The 14,193-nt window shown below is 41.3% G+C and overlaps 1 pseudogene; it reads right to left on the minus strand.

The window, feature by feature from the left end:
* Nucleotides 1-5,211: 5,211 nt before the first annotated feature.
* Nucleotides 5,212-5,362, minus strand: LOC129702451 (U1 spliceosomal RNA; annotated as a pseudogene).
* Nucleotides 5,363-14,193: the final 8,831 nt, after the last annotated feature.

The raw sequence follows: 14,193 nt of genomic DNA on the forward strand, positions 1-14,193 counted from the left end.
AATCTCCGAGTTTGAATCAGGGCAAACTCGGGAGAACTCTTGGAATGAACTCGTACCGTGGGACAGGGCTTTAATACTGGAGGCAAATCTCCCAGTCTGGCCACAAAGAGAAGCATATATGGACAGTAAACAACAGCAGGCATGAAGATAGATTGCTGGAGTAACTCATTGGGTCAATCAGCATCTCTGGAAGATATGGATAAGCAACATTTTGGGTCAGGACCCACCTTCAGTCTGATATATTTCAATTGCTTCAAATGTTAAACATTACATTGCAACAGTTGGCAGATTCAGTCTGAAGAAGGGTCCCAACCTGAAACGCCACCTATCCATGTCATCCAGAGATGCTGCTTGACCTCCTAAGTTACTCAAGTACTTTGTGTTCTGCACACAATTGTAGCTTCTGCAGTTCCTTATGGCTCCATGATGGGAATATACCTTGAACTAAAAATTAACAAAAATCACATAAATATTCAATAGGCCAAACAGCAGCCGTGGGGAGTTCTGATGAGAGGTCATTGGTTTGAAACACTGACTTCATTTCATATCCACAGCTGTTCTCTGACCCGCTGAATATTTTCAGCATTTTTGATTATTATTCCAAGTTTCTAGCATCAGTAGAATTGAGTTTAAACCGTGCCTTCGTACATTATTTATTGAGAAATTATTGGTATGCTCTCTGACAGTCCGGCCATCAGTGAATAGGAATTGGACAAGGAGCCCAAAGCACATTTCTCACTGTGATCTGGCAGCAAGGCCGAGAGCAATGGGAGAATCCAGATTATAGAATAGTTAACACCAACACGCAATAAAAACCCTGTTCTCTGCATTCCCATTATTATTAAAAAATAAATAGATTTGAAGAGTAATAAAAATGCTAAACTTGTGGATTTAGTCAGCAGAAGATTGATTTTTGGTTTAAAAAAATCAACAAATTCCAAATAACAGAACGAACAGTAAAATCAATTCTGACTGAATAATATAGATATGTTACACAACTTACCTTCAGCGGCACTGCAGTTCTGTCACTGGCCGTGTGCGCGACTTTGGCGCCTTTTGGTGGGGGGGGGGGGGGGGGCGGGGTTAAAATGTGGTTTTCTATCGCCTGTCCTGGATATATTTTCTCGGGGCGCTAGCTAATGCTGAAGAATTGTTCCGACTGCTGTTCTGTACATTTTTTAAATTTAATCGCGGGACAATTTCTGCACTGGAGAAAAATAAAATTTAGTTTCTAATGCCGTCAACGCCGATAACCGGGACGGATTTCACGTGTGGGACAGCTAAAGGTAAGTCGTTTATTTTACATATAAACGTGCTTCTTAGGATGTGATTTAAATGTGATTATGTAAATATTCGAACCAGCAATGTTTTTCCTGCTGGTATGGGGTTCAAATTCACTGCCACCGCAACGTTCCAAACGATCGCGTTCCACAAAATCTCAATCGCAAGATGATTTAAATGGCCATTATTTTACAGGAATTAAACACTAAATTCCTTCCATTTGGCCTATAAATTCATGACAAGAGATTTGAAAATCATGTTATATTGTGAATTCTTGTGTGAATGTTATTTGGACACTTAGGCTATTTAAAAATGTTAATCTTTTCTTAAGAAATGGATAGATGTTTAGATCTAGTAATTGACTTTTGTAATTAGCTACAATTAGGTAACTAACTAATTATATGCTTTAATAGTAAGATTAAACGAGTACTTACCAGTATGAAGTTTGATCTGTATTTTATGAGGAGTTACGATGAGGGATTATGTGAAGAAGCCCGCTCAGTGCGCAGGTGCGGCATACTTCGAAGCAGCGGTGTGGAATCACAGATAGACACAATATTTGAAGTAACATAGTAAAGATCAGTGAGACATCAGTTTATTAGTTTGATCTATATAATGAGGGTGGGAGCGGAGGGCACGTAATCCCTCATCGTAACTCCTCATCAAATACAGATCAAACTTCATACTGGTAAGTACTCGTTTAATCTTACTATTTTACTTCGGAGTCACGTGAGTGACTACGTGAAGATTTCAAAGGTCTGTGATTTCAAACCGTGTAACAGTTTTTATTTCACTCACTGCTGAAGTTCTTGAGGGAGGAAGTGTTATCGTAATCAACCAATGGATCTGCTTTCTCAAGAAACAGAAAGGTATTTGTTAACAATAACAACATAAATAGCTCCCCTGAGCTTAAATTAAATATTTGCAGTTTGTAATATTCTATCTGCATTTAAATCAGGCTTATCAACGGTTTACAATAAAAAATGTTCTGAACGTCGTTTCCCTTGACCATCCTGCCGTATTGAGAATGTGGTCAGCCGGGATGTCCATTCGTTCAGCCGCTGATATCAATGCTGCCCTAGTGGAATGGGATTTAAATGTATTATTATCTATTCCGGCAGCTTTCAGTATCTGTTTGAGCCACCTTGAAGTGGTTTGGCTCGTTACCCCGTCTTGGGGTTTCTGTGGTTGACCCATAGGCTTTCCTCTCCCTCTAAGATTGTGGGTTGTGTCTATATATTGTTGTAGATGGGTCACCACACTCAACCTGGACTCTGGTGGGTAGGCCCGGAATACCACCAGTGAATTGGGCGTTCCTGGTCGCTTAGGTTTTTACCAGACCTAGAATGATGAACGTGATGCGGTCTGGGGTAATCACCATGTTATCCAGTCTAGTTTTATGGAGTGACTGGACTCTGTGAGCGGATACGAGAGCCATAAGCATGAGCGTTTTTAACATAGATTGTGCAAGACTGAGGGATCTAGCTGGTGCCATTCTCTGAGATATGTCAATATCACACTGATATCCCATACATGGGTATACCTGGGTTTTTGGGGCTTGTTATAATAATTGCCCTTCATAAGTTTTATCTTCAGTGGATGGGATCCCATGCTCTGCTGTCCTGCTGTTTTTAGATAAGCAGACAGGGCGCTTCGTGCTGTATTTACGGCACTGTAACTCACCTTTTCATCATGGTGTAGATGGTCCAGGAACTCCAATACGTCAGTGGTTGAATAGTTTGGTATGTTGTCCCTGCGTCCTGGCAGTATTTTTCCCATGTTTGCTCTTGGTGACTGTTCGCAGGGATGCCGACATGGTGGTAATGGCTCATTTGGATAATCCCAGTCCCTGGTAAGGTCTATTCAAAACCTACAACCCAGGAGTTTGATGTTTTTATGGCATGGGTGGCTTATGCCTGATACTGGGTGAGTCAGCAACCATGGTCCACTAGGGAAATCCATATGTGACTCGACCACCATGTCGTGATGAACTGGGAACCATGGCTATGTAGGCCGGTCGGGCGTCTTCAATATCCCGGAGACAGATTCCATCTGTATTGCGAAGTGCCCGACTGTTGAGGCAGAAGGGAGGGAAGCAAAAGTAGAAATTCCCCCTATCCAGCATGTAGGCATCTACCGCTGCTGCCTCTGATCTGGTTCCTAAGTCACATACATAGGTTACTGGTGATTCCGTCTTGTGCAACCAAATTGATATATGGCGTTCAAATTGCTTAATACCTTTAGCAGATATTTTGGGTTTGACATCCATTCAATGTTATCATAAATTTTCCCCCGTGACGTGGTGTCTCCCACTGTGGTCTAGCTTACCTAGGAGATAGGCAGCCAATAGTTAAAAATGTCTTTTGACACACCATTGCCAGATCTGTTTGACCAATTTGTTGTACGATAATGATTTTATGCTCCCCATATGGTTAATATAAGCCACCACCATAGTATTATCAATCCGTAACCGTATATGTACATGCTGCATTTGAAATGCATATGCTTTTATCCCAATAGGCGACCACCAATCCCAAAAAGTTGATGTCCGGTGTGTGTAGTAACGATGAGTCTGAATTGGTCCATCTGTTACCTGTGCTGGATATGGAGTTAGTTGCTCCCCAGCCTAAAGCACTGGCATCAGTTTTTAATAACCAAGTTAGGATTGGTGATAATAATAGGGCTGAAAACTATGCCAAACATTGTCTGCCCACCACTGTAATTCTGATATAGCTTCAGTGGGTACATTCATGATTTGATTATAGTGACCCGAGCACCTTGGCAAAGTAACAGTCATATGGATAGAATTGATATTAAAGCCCAGATAATCCATGGTAGTTAACGGCTTCAATTTTGGTTTATCTGGGTGTAGGATGAACCTCAGTGTTTTAAGGAGCTGTTTCGTAGCTAGAACTGCTGCCACAGCTAATTCCTTTGTTTTCCCTAATATGAGGATATCATCCAATATATGCCATGATTATGCTTGTTTTCTTAATATTTTCATGGCTATTTTTAGTATTTTTGTAATTAGTTTAGGGCTGAGGTTAGACCATTGGGAATGCTCTATACTCCCATAGTTGCCCCATCCAGATAATTTTTTAGGTATCTACAATGATCCTTGTGTATGGGTATAAGATAGTATGCATCTTCCATATCAATGCTTGCCATAAGGTATCCTTTGGAGATCAGATGTCTGGCAGTGACAAAACGTCTCCATCTTAAAGTGTATATACTCAACAGATTTATTTAGTGATATTAGGTCAATGATGATGCTACATTCACCATCTTTTGTAGTTTTGGTGAATATATTCGATACAAATTCCAATGGTTCATGTTTGCTCCCATGATCCCTTTTGTAATGAGCCTTTCTAGTTCAGCTTGACCTTCTCGCTTCTCTTTCTTAGAGGGAAAAAATGCCCTTTGGGCGCATTGCTGAACTGGCGGTAATATGCCCAATTTGAATTCAAGTTTTTATCCACTAATACTGTTGAGTATATATTTGTTATTTGTGACAGCACCCCATGCTTCTTTCAACAAGTGTAAATGCGCCCCCCCCCCCCCCCCAGTTAGTAGAGCACCCTTATTTTGTGTAAACTGGGAGGAATCAGACTACCTACCTCCATGTTCATTGTTTTTTCATGAAGGCTCAGTTTTGCTGGTATGCTGGTGCTGTCGGTGGGGCGGCGCATTTTCCCTGGGGTCACGCTCTGGGCCCCTGTCTTAAAAAAGACCTTTGGGGGTAATAAGCAGCGGTCCCCGGCTTTCACCAGTCCTAGGATATGGGTGTTGACTGGTGGATGCCGAGGGGTGCTGCCAGCTGGGTGTTGGATGCGATGTCCTGCTCGTTCCATGGCCTGCCCTCATGAGGCGCACAGGTTTAGCTGCCTCTCTTCCCGCTGCAGCGGTTTGCATAGCCCCGTATATTTGGGGTTGAGGGCAGGTCTTATATGCCACAAATGGCAGTCGAGTATCCCGCATTTGGGAACATCTTAGGCGTCAGCACACTCGAAGTGCAATGGGATAGCCTCGTCCTGGGAGAACCACCATGGTGATCATGGCGTCTCGCCTGCCAGGTGAGTATGATCCGTGAAACGAGCAAAGGCGGTGATTTTCGGTGTTAGGAGCTTCAGAATTCGCTGCTTTTAGCTCTTGGCTTGGGGAGGCCCTGACCACGGGGAACAGTGGAGGAAGAAGACTGACTTTGGTGCCTTCCCACACAGTGGGAAACATTGATTCTGCTATGTGGGGATGTTTTATGTTAAACCCTATAGTGTGTTGTGTCCTGTTGATTTTTATTGTATGGCTGTATGGTAATTCATTTCACTGTGCCATCAGGCACATGTGACAATTAAATCTATCTTGAATCTTGAATCTTGAATCTTGACTGCGAGTCTGCTGACCCAGCTGCCTGCAGATTTACCTCTAGAAAGGCCTTCTCCTGCAGGGCTTTGTTGGAAAGATGGTCGCGTGGAGGAGCCATGTAGTGGCCCACGACACCCAGCAGCTCTTCCTGATCCTGCTCCCCTGGCATACTCCTGTTCTCGTCCGCCTGCCCAGCGGTTAAGCCAGCCCAGCCCTGGCCTCCTTAGCTAGCCTCAAAAGAGGGAGCAAAAGGGGGTGCTATAAATTGGAGGAGGCATATGCCCTACCTCCGTTGTCGCATCAATCCCTCGACAAGGGAGATGGCTAGTGCAATAGCACTGGGGTAGGAGTGTCAGCTCCCTTGGCATTCAGCCAGTGACCCCTCGTTTTCCTGGAGGTTTTTAGCTCCATGACCTCCTCTGGCTTGGGGAGACAGACATACTTGTTTTTGCTGTCTCCAGCCTGTTCCAGTGTTGGAGGAAGTTGATTCCTGTAGAACCTGTATTTTTGGTAAGGTTTTGTCTTACCTGTAGTTAGAGGCTGCCTGCCGTTTTTGGGCGGCATTCTAGCGGTTCCCGGGCGGCGATTCTCCTTGTCAGGAGTCTGCAGGGGTGCCGGTCGGGTTTTCAAATTTCCCTCCGGTCCGCTGCTGTTAACCGAACAGCTGTTCAGCGGACCGGCATCAGCGCAGCTCCCTGTCAGTGGTCCGCAGCGTGTGCGGTCCCGTTTGCGCCTATCCCCCTCCACTGTCGGCTCCTTCGCTGGAGTCGAACGGGGGCCGCTTCCTCTGCTGCTTTGCTCCCCCTGTAGCAAAAAACACAAGGCCCGATTAAGGTAGGTACTTACCTAACGTTCCTTATTTCAGGCTGGTTTGCGGGAGCGCCCGACTCCCGCTGGGCCGCGTGTGCACAGCTGGACGATAATGCCGCACCTGCGCACTGAGCGGGCTTCTTCACGTAGTCACTCACGTGACTCCGAAGTAAAATTTCAGGTCATCCGTAAGATTGTTTCATATTTGTTTCAGAATGCTTCAATCTATAATAACTGAAAATTTATTTCCGTTATGGGCTTTTGACTGTCCTCGATCACAGCTTTTGTGTTAAGTCAATGGAAAAGCAATAGGGAACAAGATGCTAATTTCCGAGTATGAAAATGGCCATAACGTTTTTAATACTGAAGATCTGAAAGTGAATTAGGTGTCAAATTAAACTTCTTTTTGTGCTTTATCTGATGGGATAAATTGCAGACATGATTTTTTAAATCTCAAAATTTTGTAACATTGCTAAATAATAAGTATTACATACTTCCCACCACACTATCCCTCCCCACACCCACGCAAAAAAAAAGCCAATTAGAAGAAATCGATCTGCATAATGATGTGAATTTTGAGATGAGAAAAAATAGCAGGATTTTTTTTTAAAGCAAACTGATTTATTCACTCAATTTCAATCCGATGAGTTAGTCATGTGGGAAGTCTAAAATTCCCAGATTTCATGTAGCCTAACAAAAGTAGGAAATGTTACAGATTTTCATTCCAACAAGGAGATGTCATAATTAGAGATATCATATCATACAGCAGTGTGAGGAGAGAAACATAGAGGACACATCTGAGGCATCGTTTGCTGAACAAATTCATCTTGGAACAGAACATATCCCAAGTTGTGATGCTGGGGCCACAGCTCATCATAGACACTTTATCAAATAGTGAGACTCGCAAGAGGCACTTAATTGGAAAAGCAATAGCAAAGAAAAACAGAAATATAATTTTATATTATTCACATGATTGTACAAGAATTGTATAATAATATAAAAAAAACAAATTATATCTGCTCCCTTCTTTTTTGCATTAATGTTGGTAAGGCTGCATGGAGTATTGTGTGCAGATCTGGACACCACACTCTATTAAATTAGAGAGGGGGCAGAAAAGATTCACAAGGATGCTGGCTGGAGTTGGCGGCTTGATTTAAAAAGGGAGGTTGGATAGGCTGCATCTGTTTTTTTCTGGAGTAAAATCATTTGAGATTATATTCTATTCAACATGATATAAGTGCACAGCACCATGAGAGGCATATCAAGAGTCTGTTTCCCATTCTTAACAAGAGGTGACATAGGATTAATGCGAGAGGGAGGAGTGCTGAGGGATGACATTTTGATACAAAGTGCAGTTGTTACCTGGTATTAGTTGCCAGAGGAGATGATGGGGATGGCAACATTAACAACATTCACAAAACATCTGAATTGGTATTGAATGACCAAGGCATGGAAAGTTATGAAATAAATGCAGGTAAGTGGGTTTAGTGTAGATAAGCATGATGGTTGGGATAGGTGCATTAGGCCAAAGGGCCTGTTTCTATGGTGCCATGATTCTATGATTCTAATCGCTATTTCTGCCCTTTCATTCTGACCAGGATGATTGGAACTACCATCAAAATGAATATACAATGATGGAAATCTATCATTTAGATTTGTTAAATTTTAGCAGTGCATCATGTATATTTTATTTGATCAGATAGACACAAAATACCCTATATTAATAATGTGTCCACACGTACAAATGTGAACTTATTTCTTGCTGACTTGAAGTAATTTCCCAACAACAAAATTAAAGTAAAGTATATATTTTAAAATTCTACCCAAGAAATGATATTAAGTAAGTTTTCATATCTTCAAACTGCATAAGCACGAACAAACATCAAGATTTGTTGAAAGCAATAAGCTGTGGGCAAATAACTCATAAATGGCATTGTTGAGTCTGTGGAGATGGAGTGGAAAGGCTTTAAATGTGTCCCATTGATAAGCAGGATCATTAACAGTGCAGCACCAACATGTATTTTATGATAGAAATAGATAGGTTTCTGTCTGTGTGCAGACACGCACTGCAGTGAAGGAACTTAGTTTGGTTTTATGAGGCCCTTCTGGCTTGCAGTAGTGAAAAATTACCACCTGAGTTGAAAATACATCCCAAGGATCTGAATACCAAAGAAAAGATTAACATTAAAACATTTTGCTGTTCCTATGGCAGCATAGTGATGAGCAAATTATTTACTCCTTGGAGAATGGTGCTGTGCTGATAAGCAGTTCATAGGCACAGAGATTGTTACCTTCTTCGAAAATTGCAGATCATCATTCAGTAGATTGTAAAGTAGCCTGTTTAAAAAAAAGAATTGAAATACATGTCCAAGGCTCATTTATATCCAAACAATACAAATCAGAACTCTGACCCTTATTTACAATAGATTCGTTAAATGGGACGAGCAATGAAAATCATGGAAATTCATTCACCTGTCCAATCTGGCCAAAAACATGCTAAAAGCCATTTTGATCCTCAACTAACTCATATCAGACAGAAATGTGGGTTGCATTTGTTGGATGTTTGCACCTCCCGAATGAGTCTGGTCCAGAAAGATGAGTAACACCACATTTATTAGCAGGAGTATTGAAGCAGATATTCATTCCCATCCAAACTATCCCCGTGGGTACTTTCCCCTGTGACCTGTGGAGATGTAACACGTAATAATATACTTCTCTCTCCCATCCATCCACTGACTCAGCAACCCTTCCAGGTGCGATAGATGTTTACAAATACCTCCTCTAACCAGAGGTACTCGTATTGTAGCCTCCATTACATCGACAAGGCCAATCATAGACTAGGCGGCTGTTTTGCCTAACTCGGGCTCGATGCGCCAAAGCCAGTTGGATCTCCCATTTGCTAACTATTTTCACTCTCCTTCACATTCCCCTAACAAACTTTTTGTCTGGGGCCTCCTCTCTTGCCTGAGTGAGGCCTCATGCAAATTGAAGGAACAGCTCCTCATATGCCACTTGTGTAACTTACAACCCAATGGTATGAACATTGAATTCTCCAATTCTAGATATCACAACCCCACTCCAATTTTTTTCTACCCTTCCTTCCCTGTCCTCTATCCTGGAGGACATGCTTTTCTCCCAACAATGTGCCCCCATTTCCCCTCCACCCATCATCATCCACCTATATTGCTTTCTCTCACTTTTCATTTAATTCCTCATTTCTCCTCATGTTACAACCTTTATTCTTCTTTCATCTCTGGCCTTTGTCCAACCATCTGCCAATGAACCCCCCTCCCCTTTCCAGTATCATCCTATCACTTGCTAAGCTTTGTCCCACCCCGTCTCTTCTTCAGCTTTCTCCTCCCTACTAGAATCAGCCTGAAGTAGGATCCCAATCCGGATCATCACCTATCCATGTTCCCAAGATGCTGCCTGACCCACTGAGTTACTCCAACAATTTGTGCTCTTTTTGCAAAGCAGTATCTGCAGTTCCTTGTGTCTACACAGAAGAGAGATTAGAAGTAATAACTGGAGAGGAAACCTTAGACCAAACTATTTAGCAGTGTCAATTACCCCAGTGCTGTCCCACTGTTATATTAATTCTTTCATCAAGGATGACCAAAGGCCATTTCATGCCTCTTTTTCTCTACAAAGACTGCTTGAACTGGTGAATATTTCCAACATTTTCTGATTTTATTTGTTCTCCTACATATGTTCTTAATATGTATCTATTAAAATTATTGCTATTTTTGATCTTAACTGAAAATGCTTTCATTTAGCTAAGCTCACTGCATCTTTCAAACTTCAAGGAGTAGGGCAGAAATCCCACTGCTCTGTTCTGAAATAGAAACTGCATGAAGGGTCAAGGCAATAAAAAGAAAATGAGAAATCCAGTTCCCTTTTAAATTTGAGTAGTGCTGCTTATTATTTTTTCTCATTACGTTCATTGAACCTCTGCACCTGATTACAGGAGAGAGAGAGTAGCAGCATAACTTGTATAGAAATAGATGCCAAATGGAGCCAAAGTTATACATCTTCCGCTAATAACAAGAAGTAATACCTTTTAGAGGCAATGCCTAAAGGATCGGAAAATACCAGGTTAGGCAGTTTCTGTGGTGATGAGAGAGTTTGTGTTTTATGCAAACAAAATGGCTGGTGTGTTGTGTGGAAGAAAGATATGTGCAGCATTGGACCATGAACTTCATTTAGAATATTGTACTGATGAAGCAACCCACAGCTTGGTATTGATGGTGTTGGTGTCGAATACTCTCTTGAACTTTTGCAGGTGTACTGCAGAGAGCATATTGACTGATTGCATTACAGCCAGGTTTGGCAACTTGAATGCCCTGGAATGAAAGAGATTTTAAAAGTGGTGAACACTACTCAGTCTATCACGGGTATGACCTCGGCACCATCAAAGGGATCTACAGACGTTGCTGCCTCAAAACGTTGGCCAGCATCATCAGATACCTGGTTACACTCTCATCTCACCTCTGCCATTGGTTCAGAAGCAGCTTCTTCAAAATGACCACCACAATGCATATTGAACACCACAAACACCAACTAAACTCTGAAATACAAATTACCTTGGTTGCACTGGTGACGAGGCTCTGCTTTGCTTTTTTGCACTGTATTATATATTTTTTCATTTAGTTTAGTTTAGTTTGGAGGTACAGCACGTAAACAGGCCATTCGGCCCAGTGAGTCTGCACCGACCAGCGATCCCCACACATTAACACTATCCTACACACACACGGGACAATTTAGACTTACACTGCCAATTAACCTACAAACCTTGGAGTGTGGGAGGAAATCGAAGATCTCAGAGAAATCCTGCACGGTCACGTGGAGAACATACAAACATACACCCGTAGTCCAGATCAAACCCAGATCTCCAGCATTGCAAGCATTGTAAGGCAGGGACTCTACCACTGCACCACCATGACACCATGCCACCATTCTTTTTTAACTTATATTTTTAATATGTTTATTATATTATCTATTGAGTACCGGGGATAATGGGAGAAATAGGTGTGCATTGGGATGGGGGTGGGAGGAGAGGTGAAGGCCACAGGAGAGAGAGGAGGGGGGCAAGTAATAAAGGAAAATAATAAAATAAATGGGGGGGAGGGGTGTTACCTCAAATTATGGAATTCAATGCTGTTAGGTTGTAAGCTGTCCAAGCAGAATACGAAGTGCTGTTCCTCCAGTTTGCTTGTGATCTCACTACTGACAATGAAGGAGGCCAAAGACAGAAAGGTCAGTATGGGAATGGGAGTGGGAGTTGAAATGGTTAGCAACCGTGAGATCCAGCATGCTTAGGTGGAGTTGGTATGGATGTTCTGCCAAACATTGCCTAGTCTACGCTTGATCTCACTGATGTAAATGAGGCCACATCGGGAGCACCAAATGCAGTCAGTTGTGCCCACATTTCGTAGCACTGCGTGTGCACATTCCATTTTGACTCTCTGCGATGTTCACCCCATAGGCAAAGACCCTAATTCAAAATTCCAACTCCTCTGTCAACATCTTTGTGCCACCCGACATAGCACTTGTTTTCAGTATTTCTGCTTTAATTTCTTCTGACATCCGTGGGAGAGATTGATAGCATAACACTCTGACATCCTCAAATGCCATGCTGTTGTTTTTATTCTTCACATGATCGAATGATATTGTTAACATGGAATATCATATTAATATGTTTAAAAACAAAACCAATGGTATTGTTGCTCCAGAATATGTTGCCAATACAATTTGCTATAGAGGCAGTATTCAGTATTGTTCCATTTCCCAGTCCCCTTTTGCGCTTTGATTTATTCAAGTTATACAAGAAGAAAATATCATAAACCCCCTCAATGACTGCTAAGAAAATGTGCTTCCATCTCTCCTGAGCATCTCGCAAATGTTCCCATATCACAGAATGGAAATGTTCCTTCTCCTAGTAGGCACGATAATTGCATGCTATCATAAATTCCAAAATAAGCAGCCTAATTTTTTCTTTTTTTTCTTTGCTTATCCCCAACAGTAATCCCACAAGTGCCTGCATTATTTTGTCAGGATGTGAGGAAGATATGCCAGCATGGCTTTGATCCCAGCACAAAACACTTCTGTTGTACTCTGGCACAAATATATAGTATCTGGAAAGGAAAAGCTGATTAATCTGCTTTCGATGACAACTGCTTTTGATGAAAGCTGAAGCATTAACCCCTTTAGGTTTCACTGTTTTCACTGATCAGGAAATATTAGGTTGCCGAATGAAATACCCACTTTGATACTTTATCGCCTTGAGAGACATACGAGATATGAAATAGCTGGAGAACTTTATTCCATGAATGTAGTAAACATTTGAACTTAAATTAATTGATTTGAACCCTGAAATGTAGTGTTCCTGTTTGTCTCACTGTTTTGCACCATCTGATGCTTATCAATCTGTCATGACCTGGATTTGCGCATTAAATCGTTAAACAGATACAATACAATGTCGCAGCGAGAGGTGTGTGTGTGCTCTGACACGAGCGTTGGTTTACGCTCATTACTGCCAATAATTATTTCAATTACAGACCCATTGATGCATTGCATTGAAGTGCTACTTAAGTAACACTTGAAGTCCAAGGTGCTGAGTGCTTCTATGCTATTTTTTTCTTTACATTTTGCAAAGTATACAATGGACATGCAGTGCCAAGGTTATGATTCTTATCCAAGGAAAGGGGACAAGAGAGGGCCAGTGCTTGGAACCCCTCTTGGTGGAGGAATATGGAAAGCATTTGAATTCGCTCGGGAGATTGAAAAATCCTTGGAGGGGTGAATATCGTCCTATGGCTTTGATAGCCGGCAGAGAATAGACTGGACTTTAAGCTGTTACAACTTAAAGGTCTAAGTTGGCTGAACAAGTTAATTTGCTAATAACTATTACTAATTATTACTAACTATTACTAATAAAAAATTATCATAAATTACTATGAATAAGAAATTTAAGCAATACTTGATTCATGTAAACTTTATCTTTAACACTTAACAAACACATTTTAGGGGAGAAAAACTGTCCTACCTGTTGGACCTGTCCTGTTTGCTTCCCCTTTTTTATATCATTTTTTATTGAAAATTGCTTTTTTTTAAACCAGAGCTAGTGTTATTTTTTTTTACAAAAGCTACGGAAGTCGTTAGATTTTTTGCCACATTAGAGTGGCTCTCACTAACTACACTAACTGTAGTTGTAGTTTTAGTTTTTTTTTACTTTTCCGGCACTCTTCTAACTCTGTACTCACTTATCTTATTTCTAAATTTTACTTTACCATTAAGAATTTTTTTTTTTCGGTAGATACATTCGGGAGAAAGATCAAATAAATCAAAAGCCCATCCTACATTCAGGCAGAACACTGTGTTTAATGTGTTAAACCATTTACTTTTCTACAGACCATTTAACCCATAAGATGCAAGACACTACCATGAAAATTGGGGGTAAAGGAATTACATTCTGTAGTTGGAATGTCAAGGGTGTTAATGAACCAATTAGAAGAGGTTAAGTACTAACACATTTAAAATCACTTAAGGCTGACATAATGCTCCTTCAGGAAACCCATCTTAAAAATGAGGCACATAATAGATTGAAAGCCAAATCATACCATTCATTATTCTTCTATGTCAAGAGGGGTAGCTATCTTAATTCGTAAGGATATACCATTTAAACATACCTCATCTATTGTTGATACTGAAGGTAGATATGTTATATTAGTGGGTGAATTG

Source organism: Leucoraja erinacea, chromosome 12 (assembly GCF_028641065.1).
Source record: "Leucoraja erinacea ecotype New England chromosome 12, Leri_hhj_1, whole genome shotgun sequence".
NCBI classification, from domain to species: Eukaryota; Metazoa; Chordata; class Chondrichthyes; order Rajiformes; family Rajidae; genus Leucoraja; species Leucoraja erinaceus.